The sequence below is a fragment of the Pholcus phalangioides genome, unplaced genomic scaffold, assembly GCF_987345545.1.
Source record: "Pholcus phalangioides strain wild (caught in Gottingen) unplaced genomic scaffold, Ppha-v1.0 ptg000042l_1, whole genome shotgun sequence".
Lineage (NCBI taxonomy): Eukaryota > Metazoa > Arthropoda > Arachnida > Araneae > Pholcidae > Pholcus > Pholcus phalangioides.
In genome coordinates this window covers 6,452,382-6,467,733 of record NW_028301628.1, presented here as the reverse complement: position 1 = coordinate 6,467,733, position 15,352 = coordinate 6,452,382, and the positions used below count along the sequence as shown (strand labels likewise).

Here is a 15,352-nt window from a genome sequence, read left to right as displayed (position 1 = left end):
CGATTTACAACACACATACAACATAATCATTTAACAAACATGTTTTATTCCACGAGACATTACATCCATCACACTTTAGCAGTTATTACACAACATGCAGGTATACACTTTCCATAAAAGCAAACGAGGAAAATAATTTTCATAAAAATGAATGTTAAGAATTAAGTCAATTTTAAAATTTCACAATTTGTGTATTGAAAAAATGTATCATTAAAAACATGTCGAGTGTGTTTCTGAAGTTTCATAATTCCAGTTACTTATGAGTTAACTCTTGCTTTAATTTTACATCCATATCTTAACAAGCTCAGATAATTTAATTAATTTTAAAAAAATGGTGAATACACCAAAACTACTTTCGGGGGAAAAAAAATAATTCATGAAATTATCAATTAACCAGACAAAAGAATTGAAGTTAGCATTGAAACAATCAGCATTTATTAATTGCTTCATCGTCTTCATCATCCCAACAACAGGTTCAGATCGAATATTCGTTCATGAGTAACATACGTGCAGTCAGATAACATGAGTGGAATCCCGGTCGAATTCTCCAGCGCCGTTACAGAATGATACAAAAATGGAAATGGCAACCTGATGAGAGTGTTTCCCCAACCTGTTGTCCGTAGACTATTATTAGTCCATTGAGAAACTCGTCAAGTATTCATGAATTTCCTTATTAATCGGCCTTAAAGACTTGGAAATCATTTTATGTCACACTATACGAAACGTATAGGACATAACTTATTGGCAGCGGCAAAATTCCGTAGTTTGAGTACGAATAATTTAATTTAGAATTTCACTACAAAATTAGGAATTCACCAAAAAAAAGACACTGGTTTTTTTTTTTTATGCATTCGAGCTAACTTGGAAACCAGGCCTGAACCTAAAAAGTCCCAAATGAAATCTGGAAGGTGTTTAACGGAAAAATGATAATGACGCTGAATTTTCGCTCGTATTAAACCAACTCACGTTCACTTGTTTTACACGTGTGTGTATAACTTTTATATCTTTATTTAGTTCAATGACGCACTAATATTTCGCTCAAGGTATTATTGGGATGACAAAAAGTAAATAGGATACTTAATCGAAAGAAAAACAATCAAAAATAAAAAAATTATTGTGACCTTCCAGATTATCATCTCACTCTCAAAAGGACGCCATTTCCAGAAACGTTCATTGATTTTGTATCATAATAGTTATAAACAGAAAAAACAAACACTACCAAAAAATTTATACGGAAAAATCGTTTTATATCTGAGCTTGTTCTAATTATATTATTAAAATGTATTATAATATCTCAATGTATAAAATCAAGTACATTTTTTTTATATTTTAATATAAAGCAGAAAATATATAATCACTGAATTATATAAAAATTATTATAAAATTGAAGAATTTATCTGGTTTTTTTTTTTTCACTGAGGAAATTTTTATGAGAAATTTTTCAAATTTTTATTCGATATGTACCGCATACATGTATTTCTCACTATAGATTAACTTCAATAGATGTTAATAGCTTGTTCTAACTATCATATTATCGGACCATGTGTTGTAATATAAAAGTAAGTAATCAAGTAAATTTTGTGTCATACTCATTTCAAATGTTTGTATTTTAGTGTACAAAAGGAAAAAAGAATCACTAAATTTGAAAAAGTTATCTGTTGATTTTCTAGTGAAGAAATTTTATAGAAGATTTTTCAAATATTTGTCAGGTATTTCTCTAAGAATCATATGTGTGTGTTTTGAATTGACTGATGTCAATTGAAATTTTAATAGCTTTTGCTCTACTTACATTATTGAACATGTCGCACCCCGGCAAGAAAAGTGATATAACTCATGAGACCTACAATTGCAGAGTATCGAAAATAAACTTCAGTTTTTCAGTACAAAAGACTGTTTACTAGAACGAAACTTTTGCTGCACAGCTGCTAGTTTTGTAGTTAGAGGAATGTCAATATTACTGACTTGTAATGGAAAAAAAATTGTTGTTTTGAATATGGAGTATTAACCCAAATTAGTGAATTTTGAAGTTATGTCACTTTTCTTGCCGGGGTGCGATGTGTTATCGACACGCAAAATCAAGTTAGTTATGCGCATACTCATTTCAATTTTTTTCATTTTGATATAAGAGCAAAAAAGTATCGCTAAATTCGAGAAAAAGTTATCTGTCTATTCGTTAAGAAATTTTATATATAAGACTTTTAACATACTATTAATTACAATAGTTATATCAATGGAAGTTTATATCAATAACGGCTGATAATGATAAAAGTTTTTTTTTTTTTTCAAGATTGATTGATACACCCTGTAGATTCGTTGCCATTATTTTAAAAATTAAATTTTATGGTGTCTTAAAAAAATTAAAATTTCATCATCACCTTGTATAACCTGCATCTCATTTTCGAATCGTATAATCATTATTTTACTCAAAAAAATTCTTCCTTTCCTTTTTATAAAGCACAAATAACCGCGGTCAAACGCGTCATTTTCCGATCGCTTTGAAGTAATAATCGTAGATAAATTATTGTTCTCGCACGCACTTAATTGATTTTATTTTTTTAAATTTCACAAAAAATTAACTTTTCTTTAAAATTTAGTTTTTTCCCCTTTTGCGTTGCGATACATACTATAGTAATTACAATATAATGGTTTTTTTGTTTTCCCCTTCGATCAGAATGAGCATGTTCGTATTTGAAATTTCAATATATATATATTGAGCTTTACTATTAGATCTCAGAATGTTCTTAGGGATCTAAAGCCTATTTGGGAAAATCACCGAATCTATTATATGCTCAGTTATAACGCGTCTGGTCCGATCAAGTGAGCGTTTCATGTTTTTTTTTTCTTTTGGTCAGTTCATTGTCTGATGACTATATAAATAATGTATGATATAATGCTTTATATTATATATTTTTTTTGAAGTAAAAATCACTGGCAACCAACTACAGGCAGAAGTGCATCATATGCTAATTATTAGGAGAAATATCTCCGTAATAATAATCGGTATAAATTATTCTAAATGAGCAGTTATGAGTTTTATTCTCAGTGAGCGTTTCCAGAATAAACAATATACTAAAGATCATGTAACTATTGAGGAAAAACATTTAAGGAGAGAAAAAAAGTTTTCTCACGAAAAACATCGACGTACGTTTTCCACACTATAAGCACAGAGAAAAAATGGAAATTGATTATTTCATCAAATGAATCATAATATTGATTTGATTATACATTCGGAATAAAAGGGACCGTGAACTCTTTTTGTGTTTCCATGCGGGAATTCACGAGCAAAAAATTGTTCCAATGGATACGTACAAAACTGCAACAGAGTAAAGAAATAATTAGTTTGAAGATAATCGTGCAAAAAAATATAAATTCATAATTATAAATAAATACCAAAAATAATCATTTTAATTTGTTGCTATCTATATACGTACAATCATATTTAATGTTCAAATTATAATGGAAGATCGTTCGTTAAGATCATAGTTTTACAAACTTTTTTTGTTCCATCACCCCCTTCTTCAGAAATTTCTCTCTCTCATCACCCCCCCAACTCAAACAAGCCCATGGAATCCAATGGTATAACCGTAGCTTCCATCGCCCCCAGGACTATTCCATCGCCCACTTTGGGAAACACTGGTTAAGATGATCGGAAATAAATCTTCTGGATGCCATCCCTCAACGCTTCAGAAAAAAGTATAATTGATGGAAACTGAGCTGTATACATTTTTTATGCATTGACCAATTACCCTGAAACTGCGCAAACATTATTCCATTTACATATTTCGAGGTAACATATTTATTTAAAACAGAGTATATGTGATCGAACACTTTTTACCCTCGTTTTACCAATTCATACACTGATTTTTAAGGAATAATTTTGGGGTTTTTCATTTATTGCGTATTTAGAATGATTGTTTCGCTTTACAGTTCCATAGACAAGTATTTTTTTTTTAATTTCAGTTTTTTTTTTCCATTTTGAACGGGTCATTGCTAGCAGTGTTTTTTTATAGTAGGTGTCCCATAAATTTGTAAATAGTTTAGAAATTTATAAAATTGAAGGAAAATTTGAATGTTGGTTTGCAAAAAAGTTATTTTTACGAAGAAGTATTTTATTTGGGTACAGAAAAAAAAAAAAAATATATATATATATATATAGTTAAAATTTTAGTCGATTGAAGACGCTGCACAAAAGCAAATAACAGAATTTCGGACCTGAATCTTTCTTCAATCTCTCCTGTGCCCGAAACATTCGTAAAGCTTTAGCTGGTGATTCGTAGCTGAGGTGATACAACATCACGAATAGTGCTGTATCCACCTATTTCAACATCGCAATGAAAACCTTATGTAAGAGCCAGTAACAGTAATATTGAGAAAGGAGCTATTAATCATACACCTTGCATTTTATAGGACTCATGCGCATATTTCCAGTGATTTGCTATCACGCAGAGCCGTCTATCGACAAAAATTTGAGATAATTTTATTTTCTTTACCAAAAAAATAACCTCTCTTCGTGAGAATAACATTTTCGCGAAAAACCGCATTTAAATATACCAAAATTCCTTCAATTTTTATGAATTTTCAAACTACTTACGAATTCATGGGGCACCCTGTATGTGATTAAACACTTTCTGCAAGGGTTAGTAGGAGCTGTATTTTCATCGATTGTGACATGTGAAAGCTCCTGGTATACAGTGAATGGTATACAGGTCATATGGTCTCTAAGAAGGAGGTTCATTTTTCCGATTATGTTTTAAATTATGGAATTTATTAATGATAATTATGTGTTTTATCATTCACTCAAATTATTAAATGACGACTTACTAGATTTTATATAGGAATGAAGCAGGAAGGTTGGTTTTTTTTTTTCTTTTCAAAAGAACAAGGGACACACAACCAGAGACAAAACCATCAGTTCTTCTTAGTGACGGTCTCTGTCTTTGCCTTGTTGTTGCTCTCGTCCGCAACAGCTGCTGCTGCTGCTGCTGTTGCTGCAGCTACAGACTGTTGTTGCTGTTGCTGTTGGAGTTGCTCAGCAGCCTTCTCAGATTTTTTGTTGTTGTGATGCTTCAGGTGTGGAGGAGGCCTCATGAATTGCCCGTGCCCGGGTCCCCTGTCTGCGATACAAAAGTACAATAATTATTGCCCATCGAGTTGGTTAACAAAGAAAGCGAAAAGTGCATCAGTGTAGCATCATATAGAAATTAATGTCCACGTTAATAATTAGCTAGAAAAAAATGCGTATTCCTCCATCTGTCGACACTTATAGGCAAAATCGCGTGACTGTTTGTAGACAAATCACGTATTTTGTCTATAGACAGTCGCTAACAAATCGTGAGACGGTCTATAGACTTTGTGCCGCGTCCCAGAGCCGCCCTTAAGGGTGTGCGACAGGTGCAGTCACACCGGCCCCCCTTGTTTTTGGGTGCCCAGCACTTACGGCAATGATAATTTCTCTCGTAAATTCTGAATTTTCATCAATTCTGGAAAAGTATTTCTTTCATTTATATCAGGTCTGGTTTTTGATTCATCGATTCTGAGTTTACATTAGTTCTCAGACGATTTCTTTCATTATGCCCCAATTTAAATTGGGCTTCCAAAGGTTGAGAACCACTTGTCTGTAGCAAGGGTGCTTGCTCATTGCTCAACCTTCACAATTACACCATGAAATTTATTTTTTCTTTCTTAGATACTTTTGTTCATAACCAATAAATGGGTGAAATAAAATTTTATCAGCAAAAATATGCTTTTCACAAAATATCGAAAACAACAAGGCACACAGTACAGCATTCAATTACAATAAAGAAACATTATTTAACTAGAACTTGTTCTGCCATCTATCAAGTAAAAGTACAACTGTTATAATTTTTGATTGAAATTGGTGTCTGGTTTCCAACTAATGTGCCGTATAAACAAAATAATATAATACTTTATTAACTATAAATATTTTATAAACAATAATATTAATTTCAATATTAAATTCTCTATGGAATTTTAACAATTGCTGTTTTTGAATGGTAGAATAATTGAAGTAAAACGTGCAAAATTTTGTTCTTATGTGTAATTACTGTGGTTAAGAACTAAGGGGAAAGTGAATTCATCGCGTTTAGATTCATTATTTTGCTCTCTAAAAACAGCAACTGTTAAAATTTCACGGCAAATTTAATATTTTCTTTAATATATTATTGCTTATAAAATATTTAATTAATCATCACATTATATTATTTCGTCTATGCTTTATATTAATCGGAAACCGGCCACCGGTTTCTTATAAAAATTATAACAGTGGTATTTCTATTTGATGGTAGCAAAAATTTAATCATATTTCTATATATAATAGAATAAGTCTTGCTCACACAGGGTCTTCAACCTTCTGACATTGCGGACCACATTCGAACTTCCCATGAAGCCCATGGGGCCACCAAGTTCATGTTCCCCACCTAGAGCAACGGTGTACCGAGGCCAAATTTGTCACGGGCCTGTCTATAATGTGAACAAAAAAAGAATAAGAATTGTCTCGGGAACAGGGATAGAGCCCTGGCAACCCCAGGTTTGTGGGGCTCTGACAAAGTTATACCACCGCACAATATTTAGAATTGTAAGATGGCATCCAGATTCACAATAACTCTATATAATGTACAGTGATGGGATAGATGGATCTCTATCCCAGAGGTACCACCGAAATAAACATTTTCATTCAGCTCAGCAGGATTTTTCAAGCAGATGTTTCGTCTTTTTTATATTTCATAGATAGCAGCAAGGGTTCCAATGTAACAATAATAGTTATTATTCATGAACTCAATATGCGAAAGAAAGCGTTGAGAAGTAGGGTTACAATAAATTCTCTCTCTCTCTCTCTCTCTCGACACGTGGATGCATGCGCACGCAGCTTCGGCTATATTCCTTACATAGTTAACAGCAGATGACGCCAATGCACCAACAATGAACCGCAGTGGTTTTTCAACCGAAATAGAACCGCTTTTAATGTGCTATAATACGCGTACATAGCAGGTAATCGCTTGGGCAAATGCCTCAGTTATCCAAGGGGGAATTCGAGAGCAATTTATAAGAACCACATAATTTTAGGGCGCTCCGATTAGGGCTCTGCCCGTGGCTTCCCTCCGGAGGCGAAATTATGTTTTTGTCGCGTGTGAGTTGCACAAATGCTGACGCTCGTTTACCCATTCTAGTCTAGTTTTCTTGAGTAGTCATTCCTTCAAATTAGGCGTTCTGGACTATATAGGGAGGGGGCCCTTCCCCCCATATAGGGAGGGGGCCCTTCCCCCCACACCGTAAATATGTTTCTGTATCTGTCTTTTTTTTTTTCACTCACACCTTGCGCACTCACTAAGTCAGTTGTTTCCGACGTAAAACTTTGATAGTTTTAAGGCTGTTCCGGGAAGCACTTGATGACAATGAAGCTGTTCTATGGAACTCAAACAAATTTTCGAATACTTATCCAAAACAAGTGTGTCCCTACTGCTATCTAAATAGCATCATTTTGCCACGGGACAAAATGAAGTAGGGTTTATGCACCACTTCTTAATGTACATATTTATTGTCATAAATCATTGCACCAGATCTTATCATGGAAGCCCCTATGTAACTGATGGCCCTGAGTGTCCCGTGAAGTACACCTAAATGTTGCTACTGCTGCTACTAACTACTACTAAACCGTACATGCGCCTCGTACACATTCCTCTACAGAATTTCTAACGAATTGGTACACGCCGGAATGTGTGTTCTGAGTGTAGGGTGTGGCCCTAAGGTATTAATGTTGTTAGAATTGTGTTTGTTTTGGGTTCTTGATGGTGCTGCTATATCTGTTGAAATATGACAGCTGCATGTATTGACAGCTGAGATACAGCTGCTGAAAAATGCCGTGCTCCATGTTTTGCAGTAACAACACGTAAATGCTAATATTCAAAAACCTTCATTTCTAAAGTGACATCTAGTGGATAAAAAATTTCCAAAAAAAACCCCCCACGTCGTTTTTACAAATAATTTCCTGATGCAACGAAAAGTTACATTCATGAACCTCTGCTTTTGGTTCAAAAATTCGATGGGAAAAAATTTAATGTTACGGTTTCGGAGTTATTTATTCAGGTCCGGAATTTATTTATAAGCGATACTATCTCATTAAAACTCAAAATAAAGAACAAGTTTGAGAGTACTGAGTAACAAGAAAGTTTTCTTCTCTGAAAGTTTTCCGTCTTCCGTGATTTTTAAGGGTTTCGTGGTGTTTGATCATGCAGAACGCCAAAAAAAAAGCTGCCCCGGAACCCCATGTTGAAACCCATGATATGTCCATCATCATAATATATAGGAGTAACTGTATAGCAGCACTGACATATCGCACCCCCGGTAAGAAAAGTTACATAACTCAAAAAACCTAAAATTGTAGAATAACGAAAATAAACTTCACTTTTTTCAGTACAAAGGGCTGTTTACTAGAACGAAACTTTTGCTGCTTAACGGCCGAGTTTGTAGTAACAGGAATGTCAATATCACTGACTTGTATAGAAACAAAATTGTTGTTTTGAATATGGAGTTAACCCAAATTCGTGAATCGTTAAGTCATATCAATTTTTGCCAAGGTGCGATATGCTGAAACTCAAAATTAGCATAATGATAAACATTGAAGGCAACTTAAATTAGGGTGTTTGATTGTGAAGTCGATTATCCTACCAGAACGAGATTGAGCGAGCACTAGGTTGAAGATGCCTGTAGCAGACCATATCAGACCAACGTAGACAAGCCCATACAACTTTAATACTACTACTACTACAACTATAGTAGCCTACTACTTAACCGCACATGCACTTCGTAAACATTCCTCGCGGGAATTTTGGAAGAATTGGTTACGTGCCGGAGCGCGTATTCTGAGCAGTTCTAACACATTCATGTTGCTAGAGTTAATGTGTGGTTTCGTGCTCATCGGGAAACACGCTCAGAATTAGAGATTTAAAAAAAAAAAAGCTGCTTACAATATTTGGTACTGAAACGGAAATTTTTCCAGGATATCTAATGACGAAGACAGCACTAACACCTGTCTGAAGGGCATTCGCAGAGATAAGCTTGAAGATCTGCGGGAGGGGGGGCACGATAATGTATATACACATATATATAGTAGGTCACCCGCACACATTTTTGATGTAGGGGATGGGATACAACTCTCCGCCAATGCCACAGGTCTTCAAAGCATGGCCCGTGAACCACATTTGTCCCTCGAAGCATTTTGCCGTGGCCCAACGATCATTTTCATAAAATGGTTGAAAACATTTGAGAAACGATTAATTCTTACGAATTAACGAATCAAAATTGTTTCTTTCGTTATTTCTTACGAATTAATGAAAGAAACAATTTTGGAATATTTATGAAAGAAACATTTTTTTGGAATTAATGAAAGAAACAATTTTGGAATATTTATGAAGGAAACAATTTTTTGGAATTAATGAAAGAAACAATTTTGGAATTAATGAAAGAAACAATTCCAAACAAATAATTTCAGAATTAGTGAAAAAATAACTTGTAATAATGATAATATAATATAATATAATGTAATGTAATGTAATGTAATGCAATGCAATGTAATGTAATGTAATGTAATATAATATAATAATAATAGTAATGAGAGAAATAATTTCCGATACGTATTTTTTTCCGTATCAATAAAGAAATAATTGCATAATTATTAAAAGAAATGATTTCAGGATATGTAAAGGAAGAAAATTTAATTTCACAACTACCGAAATAAATAATTGCAGAATCATTCAAAATGATTTAAGATTCAGAATTAACTAATTTAATCAGTAATTAATCAAAAAAAGATTTCAGAATTAGTATTAAAAATATTTTCAGAACTAATAAAAATTTATAATAAACAAAAGAAATAATTTCAGAATAAGTAAAACTCTTCTATTATTTTTTATTATTATTATTTGCGAAAATAAAAACAAAATACATTTCAAAGACAAAACATAAACCACATAGAAAGGACAACATACGAACACATAATAATCATATTGAGCCCCAAGGGGACACAACGTCCTTCCAGGCCGCCCTATGGATTAAATTTTTATATTTTGCCTCCATTTCCCAACAATCGTACGTTACGTTAATAAATGTTATGTAATAAGATATGAATAGTTCAAAAAGTTATTCACTGTAAAAATTTGAATTATTATCTGAAAAAATACATTTCTTATACAAATAATGAGTCTAAGTAACAAATATACCTTTCCATTTCACAACGCTATTCATGTGCACACAGAGATACACATATAAATACGCATATTCACACAGAGATACACATATAAATACGCATATTCACACAGAGATACACATATAAATACGCATATTCACACAGAGATACACATATAAATACGCATATTCACACAGAGATACACATATAAATACGCATATTCACACAGAGATACATAAATATGTATTTCTTTTCTTTTTGTGCCAGGACATCATGAAAAATGTCTGTTTGATTTGTTTTAGCTGCATTTGAAATTATCCCAATATTTCCCATTCATGTCACACTATTTATATTGTATTCTATGAAAACAGTCTTAAAATATATTTTTCATAATTTTGTACGTTGTTTGCATACATGAAAGCATCATATTTATTGCTACGATTATGAGCTGTCGACTGGAATGAATTCATTATTTTTTGGAACGAGAAACATTTTTGAAAAGGTGTTTTTGCGGACTTGGAACTCATGTTTGATTCTCGCTGAAGTTCTGTTTGTTTTCCGCTGTAACCAATTGTTGTTTTTCACGACAAAATTTATAAGTCTGTAAATGTATAGCTGTCTAATGTCAATAACAATTTATATTGTTATCGTATGTATTACATGTTTGTATTATTAGTGTTCTTGCTTTGTTGTATGTGTAATTTAAATTTGTAATATTGGTTAGGTAAGCCCCACTCCAGGCACAGAGTCCATAGGTTGTTACTGAATTTAAATCCATACATACAAAAATGCCTTTTAAGAAATCTCCATCTATTACATATTTCAATTCATAAAGCATAACTATATCAAAAAATCGGATTTTATTAGTTAATTTGTCACATTGCAAGTTTCATTTTAAGTGGTCCTATATAATGACTCCTAAATATTGATATCGGTGTACTCTTTGTATTTCAGGACGATTGCAGTTCCGTTGTGTTTGTTGGTGACAAGTGCGTATTTTAATAGAGATTTCAGAATTAGAGTTTATGTTTCTTGTTTTAATACATTGATACTGAGTTTTGTTTACGTTTAATTCGAGTTTGTTTTCGGTCATCCACTGATTAATGTATCTGAGGTCATCCTCTGTTTTTTAATAAGGTTCTCAATGTTGTCATCTTCGATGTAAAGGGCTGTATCATCAGCGAATCATATTAATTGTCCGTTGAGATCCAATAAACAGAAGTCATTAATATAAATCAAGAATAATGTAGGGCCCAAAACCGATCCCTGAACGGATCAACAAGCGATATTTGTCTCTGTTCAAATCGGGGGCCCATTCGGCCCCTTCTATTAAGATATAACTAAATTACACGAGTTTTGTGGCCCGCGGGCTTTGTGGGAAGTTTCAATTCGGCCTGCCGTGTTCAAAATGTTGAAGACCCAATGGTCTATAATATAGACTCTATATGCTGAATAGCCAGTTTTCAGAGGAATCACCCTATTAGAGAGATTTTACTGAATTTTATAAAAATTGTGTTTGTGCCAATAAACCCTTACAGAAGAAAAGCCAATGAGAGACATCATACTAGCCAACCGAGCGACGGCAGATGGAGAACGCGCAAAATGAATGAAATAATACTAAAATAGAATACACAATAAGTAAAGTCGTTTCTAGTTATCATGGATAAAAATATAGAAATCTTTTTAATCAACGAGATAAACCCAAATTATCTACCAAATTAATTCAATTATTTCTCTTACCTACCCGTTATAATTAAACTCAGTAAATTCATTGATTCATTTTTCACTCACCCGCAAACACTTAACTATGTAAAAAAAAATACATTATTAATTATAATTTATAAAAACGGGAAATTTTTATTCTATTATTAATTAACCATTTCTTCAGAGATTTTTTTTTTTATATATTCTTATAACTAAATGCCAGATGAAAAACGGAAGTAGTTCCCCTAATTAAGCAGCCACGTTTTGTATTTGAATCATTTTGACAATTTTTCACGTCAAAGGAATGATTAAAAACCGCCGTTTTCTTTCATGAGAATACGTCGAACAGACATGGCAATATGTTTTCATTCATAACGCGACGGAATTAGGTCAATCACATAAAATGTCTCGTTCACACACGTAATACCTACGCGTCAGTTTATCAAAGGATTCATTTGGTACCAGAATGGTATACGGTATAGTCATAAAAGGGATGTTGAAGAGCATATAGGCCTATCCCAACCAGGTCTTAATCGTGAAATTGTCTATACTGATGCCACGAATTTCAACAAGGCCTAGTGAAGATGCAGACATGGCATGCTCTACGCAGGGCTGAGTTAGCATCATGGCATAAACGGTGAAAGAGATGTTCTGTGGCACCGTACTAAGTTGAAAATAACAGCTTACACATCAACATACTCTTAGACCTACCTCACCATGTAGGTCACCTGTATACATGAAGCCCCCAATGGTCCCTGCCAGGATGACCCTATGTTTTAAAATGACCCGAGTTTTCTGCTAGATTGATTTTAAAAGCTTTATTTCTTTGCATTTGAATTTTATTCGCAGCTCCCTGCATAAACCCTCTCAGCCACCTTTCATGGCTTCCTTTCCGTCGGATTTTTACCCCGTGGCTCGTTTAGAATATCCCAGGTGGCATATTGCCAGGTGAGAAACACTATTGTAGACTGTAATTAATTCAATAAATCGATTATTTCTATAACCTACCTACCATAAATTAAAACTAGTAAATTCATGGGTTTGTTGTTTTTTCTCACTCACCCTAATTGATAGGTGAAACATGAAAAGCTTAAAAATAGATTATTAACTATAATTTAAAAAAATGGGGAATTTTAAAATTTAATTTAATTTTTAGAGATTTTTTTTTAAATTATTACAACTATTCAAGAAAACGGGAAAACAGCATTTTATATTCCAACTGTCCTCTAAGTAAGCGGCCATGTTTGTATTTGAATCATAAAGACAATTTTTCATGTCAAAGGAGAGATCAAAATGTAGTTTTTTTCATGAGGATATGTCAAACAAACATGGCAATATGCCTTCATTCACAACGCGATGGCAATGGGGTCAACCACTAAAATGTCTTGCTCACACGCACGATACCTACGCGTCAATTTATCAAAGGATTTGTTTTGGTACCAGAACGGTACGGTACAGTCATCGACGGAAGGGACGTTGAAGAGGATATAGACCTATCCCCCACAAACAGATTTCAAATCGACCGTATTGATGCCACGGGTTTTCGACGAGGCCTAGTTAAGATACAGATCACGATGATAGAGGAAAAGGGTAGAAAAACATATTATCCAGTACTTACCACCCATCCGGAGGTGGGCGTGCCGGGGGACCCCCTGGACGGCCGCGCTCATACCAAAAACAAACACGATGAAGCCGTCTATTAGATGTACTTCAAGACAGAAATATTCAACCACAAAATGTCTCTTATATCTCAACAATTTCAAAGTCGTCAAAATTCAGAGCCAGCGATAAGGTCTCGGTCGAGTATGTATGTGTCGTCGTTTGTTTGGTGGCGAGCTCCTTTGTCACACTGGGAAAAATAAGGATGGCGTCCTATGTCCAGGGCGCAACCCGACTGCGCAAAACCCCGGGTAATTTTATCTCCGCCGTTGCTCTTGGAAACTGAGGGAAAGGAGGGGGCGGGGGTTTGGAATAGTAAGTACTTATAAGAAAAGGCGAGTGGTTTTTGGAGGGGGGGGGGAGAACGTGGGAGGACGCATTCAATGGAGAAGAATTCTGTTTATTATATTATGATATTTTTGTTTGGTTTTTGGTCGTCGTCCTCCTCCCCCGGTTGTTGTTTTCTCCCCACCCGAGTTGAGTTGATTATTATTCAAGCTGCCTGTTGAACGTCAAAAGTCATCAGAGCATCGTTTTATTTTTGTTATTTTATGTCACAAATTAATTTTGTGGATTCGTGTGCCCGATGTCTTTTTCCTAATTTTCGTGTGACTAATGGAAATTTCCCCTACCCCCCCTATATAAATATTTTACCGCCGCGTAGTCCCTGCAGCTTCTTGCTTTCGCACCTAGTTTTAGTTTATTACAACATCGCGTTTCATGGGGGAAAAAAAATGATTCGAAATAAAGGCTGAAGAAATTCGCAATCGAATTAATATTGCGCGTATTTAAATACGGAGACAGCCATATGTATAGGAGGAAAGCGGGGGGGGGGCGACAAATGGGCTATAGCCCAGGGCGGAAATTTATGATGGTGGAATTTGAGCAATGAGCGAGGAAGAAAATCACGATAGAATGCGAGAAGGGCGCAAAAACCGCGAAAAAAAATACTCCTTAATACGGGATCAGGTTATTGAGTGACAAAAAGAGTGACCGAGAGAATTGGCAAAAATATGCATGATCTAAAGATGTACTAGGTCAGTGAGCGACCGCAAGCTACCTAGAGAGAGAGTGTGCAAGCATGTGAGCTACGGGAACAGGGACCTAAAGAATGATTAGTCAATTTGTGGCCAAAAAGCTGACGTAGAGAGTGTGTGCGAGCATGTGAGTGCCAAAAAACAATGCGCACGCATGTGCATGAATAAAAGGCCAGGTCAGTAAGTGACCTCATGAGTTACTTAGAGAGTGTGCAAGTATGTGAGCTACCAAAAGAGTGACCTAGAAATTCGCAAGCATGTGATTGACCAGAACAGTGACCTATATGGTGTGTAATCATGACAGTGACGGAAAAAGTAGAATATAGAGTGTGTGTGTAAGCATTTAATCCACCAAAAGAGTAACTTATTGATCGAAGGATCACTCCTAGAGACTGTTCAAATATGGGAATGAACCTAGAGAGCGTGTAAACATGGGAATGACCATAAGATTGACCTGGAGAAGGTACAAACATAGGAGTTACCGGAAGAGGGACATAAAGAGTGTGTTAGCATGGGTATGACGGAAAGAGTTATATAGATACAGGGAGTGTAAGAGCATGTGTAAATGACCGAAAGAGTGACCTAGAGCGTGAGGGGATAGAAAGAGTGGAACTTGAGTGTGTGAATATATATGAGCAACTAAAAAGAAAAGAGTGACTTGTGTGTGTGTGTGTGTGTGTGTGTGTTTAATAATTATTAATCTATTATTCAAGCTGCCAGCAGATGCCCGTTGCACATCATCAGCGTTGCA

General features: G+C 34.6%; 1 long non-coding RNA gene across 1 annotated transcript; it reads right to left on the bottom strand.

Annotated features, from left to right (window-relative positions):
- Positions 1 to 1,413: 1,413 nt before the first annotated feature.
- Positions 1,414 to 13,800, bottom strand: LOC149064377 (uncharacterized). Its single transcript, XR_016195726.1, has 3 exons — positions 13,524 to 13,800; positions 4,822 to 5,114; positions 1,414 to 3,313 (listed from the first exon to the last, which is right to left on the bottom strand). It is a non-coding gene; the product is annotated as an uncharacterized LOC149064377 (long non-coding RNA).
- Positions 13,801 to 15,352: the final 1,552 nt, after the last annotated feature.